The sequence below is a fragment of the Taudactylus pleione genome, unplaced genomic scaffold, assembly GCF_031769625.1.
Source record: "Taudactylus pleione unplaced genomic scaffold, aTauple2 ptg000041l, whole genome shotgun sequence".
NCBI lineage: Eukaryota > Metazoa > Chordata > Amphibia > Anura > Myobatrachidae > Taudactylus > Taudactylus pleione.
The window spans coordinates 54,530,472-54,546,324 of NW_028284443.1; the positions used below are offsets into that span (position 1 = coordinate 54,530,472).

General features: G+C 42.4%; 1 long non-coding RNA gene across 1 annotated transcript; it reads left to right on the forward strand.

Moving 5' to 3' along the window:
- Window positions 1-7,254: 7,254 nt before the first annotated feature.
- Window positions 7,255-15,399, forward strand: LOC148538186 (uncharacterized). Its single transcript, XR_015872527.1, has 3 exons — window positions 7,255-7,454; window positions 8,966-9,129; window positions 14,845-15,399. It is a non-coding gene; the product is annotated as an uncharacterized LOC148538186 (long non-coding RNA).
- The last annotated feature ends 454 nt before the right edge of the window (window positions 15,400-15,853 follow it).

Consider the following 15,853-nt stretch of genomic DNA (forward strand, 5'->3'; position numbering starts at 1 on the left):
CTCTCCAGCCTCGCTGCTCTTGTGTGCCCCAGTCTGCCAGTCATCTAAGGAGGTCGACAAATTGATCCTACATATTTCTTGTGCAGCTAAAAAACAAATTGCTAAAGTCTGGAAGCAGCCTTCTCCGCCCTCACATCAAGAACTAATAAACAGGATTTGGTATATTTCCAAAATGGAATATATAACTAGTCTTCAGAATAGCAAAGTGGACAGGTTTCATGATGTTTGGATGCCCTGATATCTGTATCAAAATATTCCTCTCCCTGGTCTGGCATAGTGGCTGGCTTCATCAACCCCCCTTTTTTTTTTCTCTTTTTCTTATTTCTTTTAGCTCTTCTTTTCTGATCATACAGTGTGTACATTTTGTTGCCCACACCCATCTCACTTCCAGCCTCTTTGTCCTCCCCTCTCTACCAATTTTTCCTGGCTCATATATCTGTCCATTTCCTTTTTTTTATTTGGACCAGTAATTTGTATGTGCTTGTGTGTGTGTGTATATATATATATATATATATATATATATATATAAATATGAGAATATAAGCAGGCGCTCATATTACCACTTGCTGCAATGTATTTAAAAAGTTTTTTTCTGATAGTCTCTGGAATAGGGTCTTTAACATCTAGGATTTCAGAATATGTGGACAGTTGTGTCAAAAACTACCCCTATTATTTTCCCATATAAGAGATACAACACACGTTTTACAAATATTGAAAGAACTAACATGGGAAGCAGATTATTATTGGTGCACTATAGATGTGCAGTCATTGTACACCGCAATTCCCCATGATAAAGCAGTGGCAGTTGTCAAAAAAAGATTGTTTGATGACCCATTGATTAGTAAAGAAAAAATAGAATTTGTCGGTGACTGTTTGGAATTTGTATTGAAGTATAACTATTTTCTCTTTTTGGACGAGTGGTTCCTGCAGGTATGCGGAACCACAATGGGGACAATTTTTGCGCCAAGTCTGGTGAACCTGTATATGGGAGAATGGAAGAAAGATCTAGTGGATAACAATATGAATAACATCGTGATATATAAACGTTTTATAGACGACATACTACTAATTTGGAAAGGAGGAAAAGAGGAGTTGTTGAATTTTGTTGAGTTTACTGCAGCGATAACGAGGCCGGCCATTGGGGTTAGAGCAGGGGGCCCCGGAAGGGGAATGCAAACGGGCCCCCTCTTCTCTTAATTCTTGCTTAGGTAAAAATGATCATTTATGTTTTTAGGAAACAACGGAAACATTGATGTTGGTGATGTTTTGTTGTACTAATTTTCTGGATTGTTTTTAATGATTATGTTGCAAACATCTAAGATATATATCGTATTGATGGAAATGTCTGTATAATTTTAGAAATGCAGTACTTTTTTGTGCACCATCGATGTTTGTATGTACCATCGATGTGACCAGTATATAACCATCAAGATGACTTGTTTATGTATCAAAATGTACTAAAAAATACTCCAAAATTAGATCTATGTACCTTTATTATGGTAATAAATAATGTTTAATCAGTTAAAACTAGATACATAATACAAATCACAACCTCCATTAGATAAATTCTGTAATGGAGATTTGATATGGCCATTTTCCTTGAAAGGGAGGGTTTATGATAATCTATCTGGATAAGATATTGAAAAAACTAAGAACAAACTTGCTTAGGTAAAAATTAGGGGTGAGCGGGTTCGGATTTCTGAAATCTGAACCCCCCCGATCCGAGGCCGATCCGAGTCAGGCTCGACTTTTCCCGCCTGACTCGGATCTGAAATCGAGGCAAAACGTCATCATCCCGCCTTCCGGGTCTCGCGGGTTTTGGATTCTATATAAGGTACCCGCATCGGCGCCATTTTCTCACTCGGCTGTGGACAGTGAAGAGGGAGGGTGGGAGTTAGGGCTGGGCTGTGTAGTGCAGTGTAGTGTTGTGCTGTGTTGTGCTGCTGTTGTCCATAGGGGCTGTGTCCACTCCTCCAAAGTCCATAGGGGCTGGCTGTGTTGTGCTGCTGTTGTCCATAGGGGCTGTGTCCACTCCTCCAAAGTCCATAGGGGCTGGCTGTTTTGTGCTGTGCTGCTGTTGTCCATAGGGGCTGTGTCCACTCCTCCAAAGTCCATAGGGGCTGGCTGGACTGTGTTGTGCAGTCAGTTGTCCATAGGGGCTATGTCCACTTCAAAGTCCTGTGCAGTGTCCCAGTCCTAAAGCGGTGCTGTAGTGTTGTCCAGGGGGTGCTCTGTCCATCAGGGGTGCTCCCCCCAAGTGCAAAAAAAATAAATATTTTTTCTGTGATTGTGAATTGTGTGCGCAGTAGCCGCACGTGCATCAACAAAGTAGTGCCAAGCGTGCGCCTGTGTCATAAGTAAAGGGCCGGCTGGCTTGACCGTTAAAGGGTGCTGTAACCCCCAAAGTGCACTCCAAACAAAATAAAAAAATATTTTCTGTGTTTGTGAATTGTGTGCACTGTGGCTGCACGTGCATCAACAAAGGAGCAGCGCCAACCGTGCGCCTGTGTCCCATAAGTAAAGGGCCGGCTGGCTTGTCCGTTAAAGGGTGCTGTAACCCCCAAAGGGCACTCCAACAAAAATAAAACATTTTCTTTTGTGTTTGTGAATTGTCTGCACTGTACGTGCATCCTCAAAGCAGCAGCGCCAAGCATGCGTCTGTCTGTTAAAGGGTGGTGTAACCCCCAAAGTGCGCTCCACAAAAAATAAAAAATTCTTCTTTTTTTTTCTGTCTTTGTGAATTGTGTGGGCTGTAGCTGCACATGCATCAACAAAGGAGCAGCGCCAAGCGTGCGCCTGTGTCCCATAAGTAAAGAGCCGGCTGGCTCATTTCTTAAAGGATGGTGTAACCCACAAAGTGCACTACTCTCCAACAAAAATAAAAAAATATTTTCTGTGTTTGTGTGCGCCTTAGCCGCACGTATATATCAATATAACATAAATGGAGGACCAAACTTTCTCCGATAAAAATAAAATAGGGAAAGATCAAGAACCACTTCCTCCTAGTGCTGAAGCTGCTGCCACTAGTCATGACATAGACGATAACATGCCATCAACGTCGTCTGCCAAGTCCGATGCCCAATGTCATAGTAGAGGGCACATACAATCCCAAATGACAAAGTTCAGGAAAATTACCTTGAAAAAGACATTTAAATCAGCTGAAGAGAAACGTAAACTTGCCAATATGCCATTTACGACACGGAGTGGCAAGGAACGGCTAAGGTCTTTCCCTATGTTCATGACTAGTGGTTCAGCTTCACATGACGATGGAAGCCCTCCTCCTGCTAAAAAAAAATCAAACGAGTTAAGCTGGCAAAAGCACAGCGAAGAACTGTGCATTCTAAGAAGATATCACAAATCCCCAAGGAGAGTCCAAGTGTGGTGGCGGTTGCGAGGCCTGACCTTCCCAGCACTGGATGGGAAGAGGTGGCTCTTTCCACCATTTGCACGCCCCCTGCAAGTGCTGAAAGGAGCACCCACAGTCCACTTGCTGATATGCAAATTGAAGATGTCACTGTTGAAGTACAACAGGATGAGGATACTGGTGTAGCTGGCGCTGAGGAGGAAGTTGGCGAGGAGGATTCTGATGGTGATGTGGTTTGTTTAAATCAGGCTCCGGGGGAGACAGTTGTTGTCCGTGGGATAAAAAAGCCCATCACGGTCATGCCTGGGCAGAAGACCAAACATTTCACCTCTTTGGTCTGGCAATATTTCTATCCAAATTCGGACAACAACTGTCTTGCCATATGTACCATATGTAAAGGTGAAATAAGTAGGGGTAGGGATGTTAACCACCTAGGAACATCCTCCCTTATACGGCACGTGCAGCGCGTTCATAAAAAGTTACTGTCAAGTTCAGAAACTTTGGCTAAGACCATAAGCAGTCCAGGGACACCTAAATCCCGTTGTATCCAAGCGCCTGCAAACCACACCGTCAACTCCCTCCTCGTCAATTTCTTCCTTAGTCAGGATCGGAAGTAGTACTGCAGGCCATGTCACTTGATCCTGCATTGCTACACCTCCTGCTGCCGCTGCTGCTGGGAGTCGTTCATCATCCCAGAGAGGAAGAAGGAACACCACTACTTTTACTAAACAATTGACCCTCCAACAGTCCTTAGCGAGGAGGATGAAGTACGACAGCAGTCATCCTGAAGCAAAACGTATAACTGAGGCCTTGACTGCTATGTTGGTGTTAGACGTGCGTCCGGTATCCGCCATTAGTGCAGTGGGATTTAGACAATTGATGGAGGTAGTGTGTCCCCGGTTCCAATTCCCGTCTAGATTCCACTTCACTAGGCAGGCGATACCGAGACTGTACAGAAACGTCAGAAAAAGTGTCCTCAGTGTCCTGAAAAATGCAGTTGTACCCAATGTCCACTTAACCACGGACATTTGGACAAGTGGAACAGGGCAGACTAAGGACTATATGACTGTGACAGCCCACTGGGTAGATGTATCACCTTACGCAGCAACAACAGCAGCGTCACCAGTAGCAGCATCTCAGAAACACCAGCTCGTTCCAAGGCAGGCTACGCTGTGTATCACCGGTTTCAGTAAGAGGCACACCGCCAACAACCTCTTAGAGAAAATGAGGGAAATCATCGCCCAGTGGCTTACCCCACTTAGACTCTCCTGGGGATTTGTGATATCTGACAACGCCACCAATATTGTGCGGGCATTACATCTGGGCAAATTCCAGCACGCCCCATGTTTTGCTCACACAATAAACTTGGTGGTGCAGAATTTTCTGAAAAGTGACAGGGGCATGCAGGAGACGCTTTGGGTGGCCTGAAAAATTTCTGGCCACTTTCGCCATTCAGTGACTGCGTGCCGAAGACTGGAGCACCAGCATACACTCTTGAAACTGCCCCATCACCTGAAGCAAGAGGTTGTGACGCAGTGGAACTCAACCCTCTATATGCTTCAGAGGATGGAGGAGCAGCAAAAGGCCATTCAAGCCTATACATCCACCTATGACATAGGCAAAGGAGGGGGTATGCACCTGACTCAAGCACAGTGGAGAATGATTTCCGTGTTGTGCAAGGTTCTCCAGCCCTTCGAACTTGCCACACGTGAAGTCAGTTCAGACACTGCCAGCTTGAGACAGGTCATTCCCCTCATCAGGCTTTTGAAGAAGCAGCTGGAAAAAGTGAAGGAGGAGCTAAGACGGAGCGATTCCGCTCAGCATGTGGGACTTGTGGATGAAGCCCTTCATTCGCTTTACCAGGATTCCAGGGTGGTCAATCTGTTGAAATCAGACCACTACATTTTGGCCACCGTGCTCGATCCTAGGTTTAAAGCCTATGTGGTGTCTCTCTTTCCGGCCGACACAAGCCTGCAGAGGTGCAAAGATCTGCTGGTGAAAACACTGTCAGCTGAAGCGGAACGTGACACGTCAACAGCTCCTTCTTCATTTTCTCCCGCAACTGGGGCTGCCAGGAAAAAAACTTAGGTATCCTAAGCAACCCCCTGGCGGTGATGCAGGGCAGGCAGGACCAAGTTTGGACATCTGGTCCGGACTGAAGGACCTGGCAACAATTTCTGACATGTCTACTGTCACTGCATATGATACTGTCGCCATTGACAGAATGGTGGATGATTACATCGGTGACAGCATCCAAGTAGGCATGTCAGACAGTCTGTACCTGTACTGGCAGGAAAAAGAGGCAATTTGGAGGCCCCTGTACAAACTGGCTCTATTTTACCTGAGTTGCCCCCCTCCAGTGTGTACTCCGAAAGAGTGTTTAGTGCAGCCGGGAACCTTGTTAGCAAAAGGCGTAGGAGGTTGCTTCCACAAAATGTGGAGAAGATGATGTTCATCAAAATGAATTATCAGCTCTTCCAGGGAGACCAGCCTCCAGAACGTACAGAGGGACCTGTGGTGGTGGATTCCAGCGGGGATGAGTTAATACTCTGTGAGGATGAGGATGTACACAACACTGAAGAGGGTGAGGAATCGGTGGATGAGGACGACTTCTTGCCTCCGTAGAGCCAGTTTGTGCAGGGACAGATTAATTGCCAGCTTGTTTTGTGGGGGCCCAAACGAACCAATCATTTCAGCCACAGTCGTGTGGCAGACCCTGGCGCTGAAATGATTGGTTTGTTAAAGTGTGCATGTCCTGTTTATACAACATAAGGGTGGGTGGGAGGGCCCAAGGACAATTCCATCTTGCACCTCTTTTTTTTCTTTGCATTATGTACTGTTTGGGGCCTAGTTTTTCAAACTGCCATCCTGTCTGCCACTGCAGTGTCACTCCTAGATGGGCCACGTGTTTGTGCCGCCCACTCGTATCTCTTAGCATAGTCATCCAGCTACCTCGGTGCAACCTTTTGGACATAAAAACACTATTGTGAGGTGTGAGGTGTTCAGAATAGACTGGAAATGAGTGGAAATTAGGGTTAATAATAGCATAGTAGCAGAAAAACCCACAAATTCTGTGATTTTAGCTGTAATTATGCTTTTTAAAAAAAAAATACAGATCCAAAACACAAAACCCAGAACCCAAAACACGGTAGGGTGGTTTTGGCAAAACCAATCCAGATCCAAAACCAAAATACGAAAAGTGGCCGGTGCACACCCCTAGTAAAAATGATCATCAATGTTTTTTACGAAACAAGGGCAACATCGATGTTGGTGATGTTTTGTTGTCTCGTACTAATTTTCTGGATTGTTTTTAATGATTGTGTTGCAAACATCCTATATATACTGTATATTGTATTGATGGAAATGTCTGTATAAATTTAGAATTGCAGTACTTTTTTGTGCACCATCAATGTTTGTATGTACCATCGATGTGACTTTGTGATGTTATTGTGGATTATATTTTGCACTTATACTGTATTGTTGGAAATGGTTGCATAGTTTTAGAAATGTATCATAATTTTGTGTACCATCGATGTTTATATATGCCATCAATGTTATTTTATAATATTATATGTTGAAATTCATTGTATTTCAAGTACGGTGATTAGTGCACATTGAAATCACAAAATGTACACTCTATAGATCTGTTATATATAGAAGTGGATGCAGATGATTGCATAACCACTTACTAAAGCACTGTGTGATTATGTGTTGCTAATACCAATGCTTGTACTAAGTGGTGAAGAATGATTAAACACCTGTCCCTAGGGTAGTCAGGAAGTGTCAATAGAAACTTTATGTAAATGAGTTGTATAGTGATTGGCTAAAAGCGTCCTTATATACTCCCTGTCTGTGTCATGCAAGCCAGCCCTCTGATGAAGTGACTGACGAAACCCATTAGACGTGGCTTGCTGACGCTTCCATCAAATGTCCTAGAGTTCTGGAGGTCGGTTCCTTGTCCTGAGGTGGAGAGGCGTGCTGTCCACTCTGGAGAGAGGTGTGCGGTACGTGGAGAAGGACCATCTGATGGTGATTGCCTAGGATTTAATATAATGGCAACTGGTAACCAGTCCACTCCGTGAGTTAAATGGTACGAATGTACATAGCAGAGGTTGAAAATTGACTGTTTTTAATAAATAAATCTTTTATGCACTATGGAGCACCCCCTTTTTCTTTATATTTCAACAGATATATGTATATATACATGCAGATGTTTCCAATGTTTTATGTCTGACTGATATATTTTATTTACATATAGTCCTTTTATTTATTATTATTATTATGTTTGTCTTAATGGCTATTTTGTTGCTTCTGTTCTCATTGGTCCTATTTCTGTGGACACAACTGTATATCTATTTGTATAATTTCCAATTTTCAATAACATTAAGTGTCTATTTTTTTTTATTATGTCACCAAATAACAGTCTCCCTCACCATGACACCACTTATTTTGAAAGTTGTGTGGAACTGTATACTGTAGCCATCACTAAAAGCAAAGAACACATATAAAGAGCATATCATGGGCCTCATTTACATTGTGGAGCAAATCCTATTCATTTTAGTTAAAATTAACATTGGCACCTGGACAAAACATGTGATGTTAAACGGGAAAGTTTTTTTTTTTTTTTTTATACAAACGGCCTGGTTTTGTATATAGCATACAAATACAATAACCTAGCAATGACTGCTCAAATAGTGAGACAGCAGATTATACTGCTGGGCAGGGGTGTATTTATAATGGGTGCAATGTCTGTGGTCTAGCACGAGGTACTTTTAAAGGAGCTCTGATGTCACAACCACGTGACTGATGACAAAAGGGGAGGGGCAAGGTTCAAAACGGGAGACCAAAAGTGTCGCTTCACTCACCACACTTCAGGCTCGGCACAGGTTTATGTTCCCCTCTATGCTCACGTGGATAGTAACACTGGTAGCTGACCGGCTCTGCCGTAGTGGTCACGTGGTTGTGACATCAGATGTCCCTTCTTCAATTTGGATCCAGCAACAACCCTGGGTCCAGGGGGGCCCACACCGCACACCCTGCACCCATATTTTTACATAATTACCCTTCCGAAGTCCCGCGTTGCCTGTAGCTCTGCATAAAACACCTGAAAAATGCCCGCCGCGGCCATTTTCCCATCGCTTTGTGCATGCACAGTAGGGAAATTGCCGGAAAAATGGCAGCAGCTCAATTTTCCCAGTGACCAGCGCATGTGCAGTAGAATCTGGGTACAGACTAGTGCCCAGAGTTTATTGCGGCGGTAACGAGGCTGGCCGCCGAGGTGAGAGCAGAGGGCCCCGGAAGGGGAATGCACACGGGCCCCCTCTTCTCTTAATATGCCTTTGCTGCTGGGTGATGTCACTGCAGAGTAATCAAATTTGGAACTATAGCTACTATGGGTTTGGGCTGTTATAGCAGTAACTTTAGTAAAAAAAAACTAAATGTGAATGAAGTAATATATTAATGTGCACACAGAGACGCATATCAGTATGTAGGTTGGATATGAATCATGACAAGTTATGTTCTAGTCAAATACATTTATAACTGAATATAAAATAGAGTCAACATAAAAACCAATTACTAAAATAATCCTTTTTACACCAGTCCTATTGATCTATTATGATGGAATGCAAGACACCATACAAATCATAAGTCTCAAGTCCTCTAAAGGCCCCATACATCAGGCGTCCAATCCAGCGATCCTGTGATTGGATCGGAAACGTGGATCCATCGGTCGGCGGCCATCGATGTTCCACGATCCATCGCAGGTAGGGTGAAATTCTACATGTTAAATTGCACCAATCTCTCAATCACGATAATTTTTGGATAGTGATCGACATATCTGTGAAATCAAACATGTTGGATTCAGCGATCCTGCAATGCTGGGTTGAAGGATCGTAAAATCACGGCAATATGTCGCTGATGTAATGCGGCCATTAGTTAATGGCTTCCAGATGGTCATCATACTTATATTCAATGAATAATGGAATAATTTTCACTATACATCAAAAAGCACCTTTAAAAGCTATATCCAAAATGATTATCTCAGCTTGCACATGTGAAGCTAGATATCTAGATTACTTAGACAAATACGTTTAATTTCACACAGATATATATCATGTCAGCAAAAAAAAATTCCAACTTCCACATAAACTTATTACCTCTGATTTCCTCTCTCTGTTAACCTATTAAACATTTCTAAGGAAAAACAAAGGGAAGGAAACCCATGACTAGGAATCCCTATTTATTGGAAACAGATGAGGTGATGACCAGAGAGTACATGTGAGGTAAAGTTTCCTAAACGTATTCCTGGAATAAGCTTTGAAGTTCTCATGCTTTACTTTTCAAGATGTCTTTGCTGCATTTCTTTAAGGCGTTTCGCCTCTTGAGATGAATACATGTGTCCACATGGATGTCTCCTTTACTTTCACAGCGTAATGTATAGTCAGCACAATTTTAAATACCTCCCAACGATCTTTCAAGGATCCCTACCAAAGGCTCTCCTGACTGGATAAAATAACAGGCACCTGTCCAAGCTGTGTGCTAATTACATAAGTACGTCATTTTTCTGCTGATAGACACAAATCAGTTGTCATTTGTCTGGCTCTGGTCCGAAAAAGTACTTCATGAGGTGCAATATTCAGTCTTCCTCTGGGGGTTGTTCTTATAGAATTTAGTACTGTGATCAAGGCTTCCAGCCAGGGTGGGCCTGCTTATCTGAATATGTTTATTTTAATGATAGCATTGTATCTCTGTCATGAACAGTATTTTCACGTGCTAAACTTTCAGAACTAGGACCAATACTGTCACCTGTAGCAGTCACTTCATTGCAGATAATATGATGTATATCATAGCAATTTTAATTCCCAACATCTTACACATTCTGTGAAACATCAGTCCTATAAAGTTTCTACTGATTTAATTAAATGACATTAGGAAATATTATATTTAAATAACATCCTCCATTTTTGGACGTTGAATATAATGTATTTGAATCACCTGGAAAGAGCCCATGGTTTATGGGAGATGCAAATTTAAGGTGCGTACACACACAACGATGTAAGTAATGAACGATTTTCATCCAGTTTTCCCCTTGAAAAAGTGTTCGAAAATCTTTTACAAAGTAGTTGGTTTTACTTTACATAATAAACGATTTTCTGTGTTGAAGGAAAAATGTTGCAACTTCTATTGAATATCGTTCAGTTGGCCAGTCTGACTGAACTACAAACTACAATCTACAAATGTGAACGCACATGAACGATAATCGTTTATCGTTTTACACTGAACGATTTTTTGAACGATAACGACGTTGTTACAGTTAATCGTTCAGAAAATCGTTGTGTGTGTACGCACCTTAATTCTTTGTTTCTTACTTCTACTTTGTAATAAACATATAATATAATAATAATTTTATTTATATAGCTCTTTTCTCCTAAAGGACTCAAAGTGCTTTATATTTGCCTTTACAATACAAAATACAGAATAAGCTTAAACAAGGGACATTAGTGAAATGCTTGGGTAAAGTACAGTGTCTGGTTATGTATGACAGATGTATCTACCACTCTCACCTGCTTAGGTTAATCCATAGGATATTTGTGCCACTGCCAATGCTAGAAAATGGCATCTAAGCAACATGTTTTCCTTCATTCCTGCGCCACTTTCCTTTGTCTTCTAGTACACAGGCATTCTCCCACTAATCTAGTACACAGGCATTCTTCCACTAGGCTGGTACACAGGCATTCTTCCACTAGGCTGGTACACAGGCATTCTCCCACCAGGTTGGTACACAGGCATTTTCCCACCAGTCTAGTACACGGGCATTCTCCCACCAGGCCCTTTCATGTGAATCAAACCTTTTACATTTCCGTTGCTGTTTAGCAGGTAAATACAAAACATCCATTATACGTTGACTTTGGGTTTCTTAATCAGTTTATAGAAAATGTTTTTTTTTCCCTCCTATCTTTGACGTCACTTGGTAACCTTGTTATGTCCTGTCATACCTGCTTGCCATTTCATACCTACTTGTAAAGGTAGCTGGATTGCATCTAGCTCTTGCTGTTCACGCCCTGTATGAAAACAACTTCCAGTGTCAGCTTGTCTATAACTCCCATCTACATCAGTGCTACTGAGGGTAGTTTTCAAAAAGAAGTCGAATGCCATTCCATAATCTCTCAGATAACGCAAAAAATTGCCATGATCTAACCTGACTGGTAAGCTGCTGGAAATGGCTAGCAGAAATGAGATGCATGTGGCATGCCCAGCAAAAAGGAAAGCAGGCAACTGCAGCAATCCATGACTTTACGCCCTCATTGGGGTCCCACAAAGTTCTGTTCTTGGTCCTCTTCTTTTCTCTATGTATACCTCATCTCATGGCTTCCACTAACATCTCTATGCAGACAATACACACATACATTCATTTGACCTTTGTTACCACTTGGATCTCCCAACAATAAAGCAAATATACATATCCAAAACTGAGCTCATCTTTCCAACTCCCAGTGTCACTAACCCTTCTCTGGTTTATCTTACTGTTCACATCATGTGACCCCGACTTCTATTCCCACTGACCATGTGTCATCAGGGTCTCCATCCTCATTACTCTATACATCTAACCCCTTACAATAAGCCTTCTTTTTAACAATGTTACAATTCCCCTGATTACTACCTTCAACTTCTAGTGATGCTCCCCAATTATAGAACTCACTATCTTACTTATCCAGACTCTACCCGAATCTTTAATCACTCTCTCAAAACACAACACTTCACTGTGGCTTATCCGACCCCCATCTTGTACTCCTCAGTGAAATATAAAAGTACAGTATACCATCTCATCCTGCTAACTACTACTGTCCCCACATCACCTTCTCCTAGATTTTACAAGAGCAGGGCTCTCTCATGTCTGTACCTTCTGTCACGAATCTGGGTCTTAAGCTCAGACACTCCTTCATTGCTGTATCCAGGTCTATGCAGAAACATTCCAGTGCAATTACCTGATGCACCTGAGCAGCTCATCAGTGCTCACCTGATCCTCTGCTCCAATGGGAATGGACTGTCTGCTACTTTAATATGCACCTGGAATCAGCACATTGGCTGAACAACATATTTTCTTCCCAGGATTCATGCCTTGTGTTCTGATATCATGACTCCTGTGACTGCCATTGCTATTTTGTTGATGACTTGCTGGATCCCATCCTCAGCTATTTCTGAGAGTGTTGCAGCTTCCACGCTTATCCAATTGCTGTTGTTACATGCATCTCTGTGCTGTGTGCTATTGTCTTAGGCTGGTCAGAGAAGGGTGCTGGTTCCAGGGCTAGGGCTCACTGTGCAGTATACAGTCCGCTCAGTTTCTGAGTTCCTCACTGGGTTTCAGGTCTTGCGTCATAGCAGTACCAGAGTTGCAGCTTCCTCAAGTTGTGCTCTGACTACATTAGACTCCTGAGTTCCAATCTACCAGTACTATATTGTTCTGTGTCCTGGGGGTAAATTTACTAAAGTGAGAGTTTTTAGAAGTAGAGACGTTGCCCATAGCAACCAAGCAGATTCTACTTAACTGGCACCTTCTAGAAGATAATAGCTAGAATCTGGCTGCTACGGGCAACATCTCCACTTCTAAATACTCACTTTAGTAAATATACCCCCTGCAGTTCACCCTTGTCTCTGGAGTGTATCCCTGGTCTTGCTAGCCTTCGCAGGTCACAAGGCGAGGGGTCGCCCAGTGGACCTGGGGTCTATTCAAAGAGCAGAGAAGAGCCCTGTTTAGCTGAAATCGGGTCTCTTCTCTGCTTTGTGCAATTCATGGAGCAAGTTATTGTGGAGGTAATTCATTCTCCAGTGGCACCCCTGCTCCATGGATGAATCGCATCGCCATACTTTTGTATGGTGAGTGCGATTCATAAAGGAACGGAAAGCTCCGCTTTCCGTTCCTCTACTGCGGTACAGAGGATCTGAGGATGGCGTAATCTGTACCACAAGCCGAACAGAGCAGTAAAGTTGTATGAATATTGCATCGATGTATGTATAATATATATTGTGATACAAGCACTGATAACGTGATCAATGGCAGGTACATTTGTCCTAGGTTTTTGGCCTGTGTGTAAGCCAAAAAAGGAAAAGCCGGTTTAGGTCCTGGGGGGTGTGGATGTGAAGAGAGGGAGGGCTCCATCCACAGGCCACTCCAGGTCTTGAGCCTTTCAGCCTGGTAGCAGACTCATTAGGGCTTACAGATGGAACTGGCTGATATAAGCTATGTTCAGTTGTAGCTGAGTGTCTCTCACCTGGAGAAGTAGGCATGCACGCTATCATGTCCAGAGACACTGTTATGACAACTCTGTAAGTACTGTGCACGTGCTGTTGTTGACGGTGTGGGCAGTAGGCCCTACCGTCCTGGTAGTGAGGGTACCTACTGTTTAGTTATTGCCCAGACAGGCTAGGATTTTGGTTTATGATTTGTTATATTCATTTGGCACAATAAAGGCTGGCGCCGACCAGTTTGTACGAGAACCCCAGACTTGTGTCCTGTTTCTACGGCTGCTGTGTGTGTAAAGAGGGAGTCCATCTACCCCAGGAAAGGGACCCCTATCCCGAATGTGTCACAATATATATTATAGCCACAGCATGTTCTTTGTGAATAGACCCCCTGGTCTGTTCACTCCAGTTCAGTATCCATGTATATCACGTCTGTGGTTCCTACACAGTCACTAGTGAGCCTACACTACTGTGTATACCCATGAGCCAAAGTATAATTGAGCCTCCATGTTTCCTATGCACATCCGTCATTTCTAAGGGTCCTGAGCTGGATCTACAGAATAACTAAACCGTGATACCTTCTTTGTCAAGTATGTTGTTTGCTTTTTATGTTTGCTTCTTTCAGGGGTGCCATGAGGGGGGGATGGGTACTAATTACCTGGGCTTCTTGGAGGGGCCCAGGACTGCCTCCCCCTTCTTACCTTTCATCAGCAGCAGCCTCTACCCCCAGCCCACGCTGCTGTGTGCTGGGCTGAGGTGGCAGCAAGGAGGCTGACGCCTTACAAATAAAGCAAGTACACCATAGTAATGTACATTGCATGCAATGTAACAATAATCCAACCTCAAGTTTTCACAGGATTGCCTGCAGTGATGTGCTCTGCTTCTTTATATCCATTTATTTTAAATGCTTTCGTAGCAGCACTCTCTTCCTGGGACAGTATGATAAATATGTTCTGAAGTCATACTCCTTTGTGCTTACTATATGCTTTTCATTAAGCTGCTTGATCTCACTGCTTGTGCCAATTGATTTTGGCATCTAATGTGCAACAAAAGCAGAAATACTGCAAGTCCTTATTACTGAATAGTAACAAAAATATTACATGTAGATGTTTATATTCACTATAAAGCAAGATTGCGGTTTCCTATGTTTTAGTTTGTCTTGACTTCAACGCTGTGTAATAATCTATTTAATACATTTTAAAGAACTACACTGAATATTTCTCCTTTCTTCATCCAAGCTTTCAATGTTCGTAACCCCTATCATTCAAGAGAGAACCTCACCTCATCCCTCAGCAATAGTTCATTCTTCTGTCACAGCATCTGAAAGAATGTTGACTATCCGCACTGTGGAGACTCCTCAATTGCAGGTTGCTGGAAGACTGAAGAAATTGTCGAGTACAGGTTACCTTGGAAATTTAAGCTTAAATTTTTCTTTTTCTCCTTTTATTTGACACCTTTTCAAATGTATAAGCTTTTTCACTGCCTAATGTCTGGATTTTTAGCATATGATTAGAAACATAAATACAAAATGGATAAAAAGTAGATTAACTGTTTAAACATTGTATGGAATAACAATAAGGGTAAAATGATCTATTAGAAATGGGTAATTATGCATTAGCTGAAGTTCCTCTGCTTATGCAGTCACGTAACATGCCTCTCTATATTCATTGTTTTAAAAATTATTTTAAATAAAAAACTTAACTTGGTTTCCCCACACACACATTAAAATAGTTCTGTTACCGTGTACAATTTATTATTCTCATGTACCCTGTTTTATAGTATCAATAATCCCTTACCTGTCCTATGGCATAGGTGGTCAGGAACACAGTTACAATGATTACTTTGCAGCCTTATAACAACCTCCAGTCTGGGGTATGGGTGGATACCCCAGGAGCAGCCCTTTAAGAGTCTCTGATGGTAACTGTGCCATAGAGATATATTTGCACCATTTTGGCTGCCTGCACATTATACATGCTCTCCTGCCCTGTTATCTGAATGGTTCTCATTTTAAGACAAACAACATGTACTATGGCTTTATTAAAAAATGAAAAAAAAATGACAAGTGATAAAGTCTGTTACAGATGCTTCCTGAGGGGAGGACAGACCTTGTATCACGGTCAATACAAGTGTATAGAACATATATTTACCTTAGTGATTGCTGCTAGTAGACCTTTCCATGTAAAGTACAATGTAGGTTATATTTTGATTATATGGCTTTTTTTTGTCATTTTCCCTCAATCCCTTCCA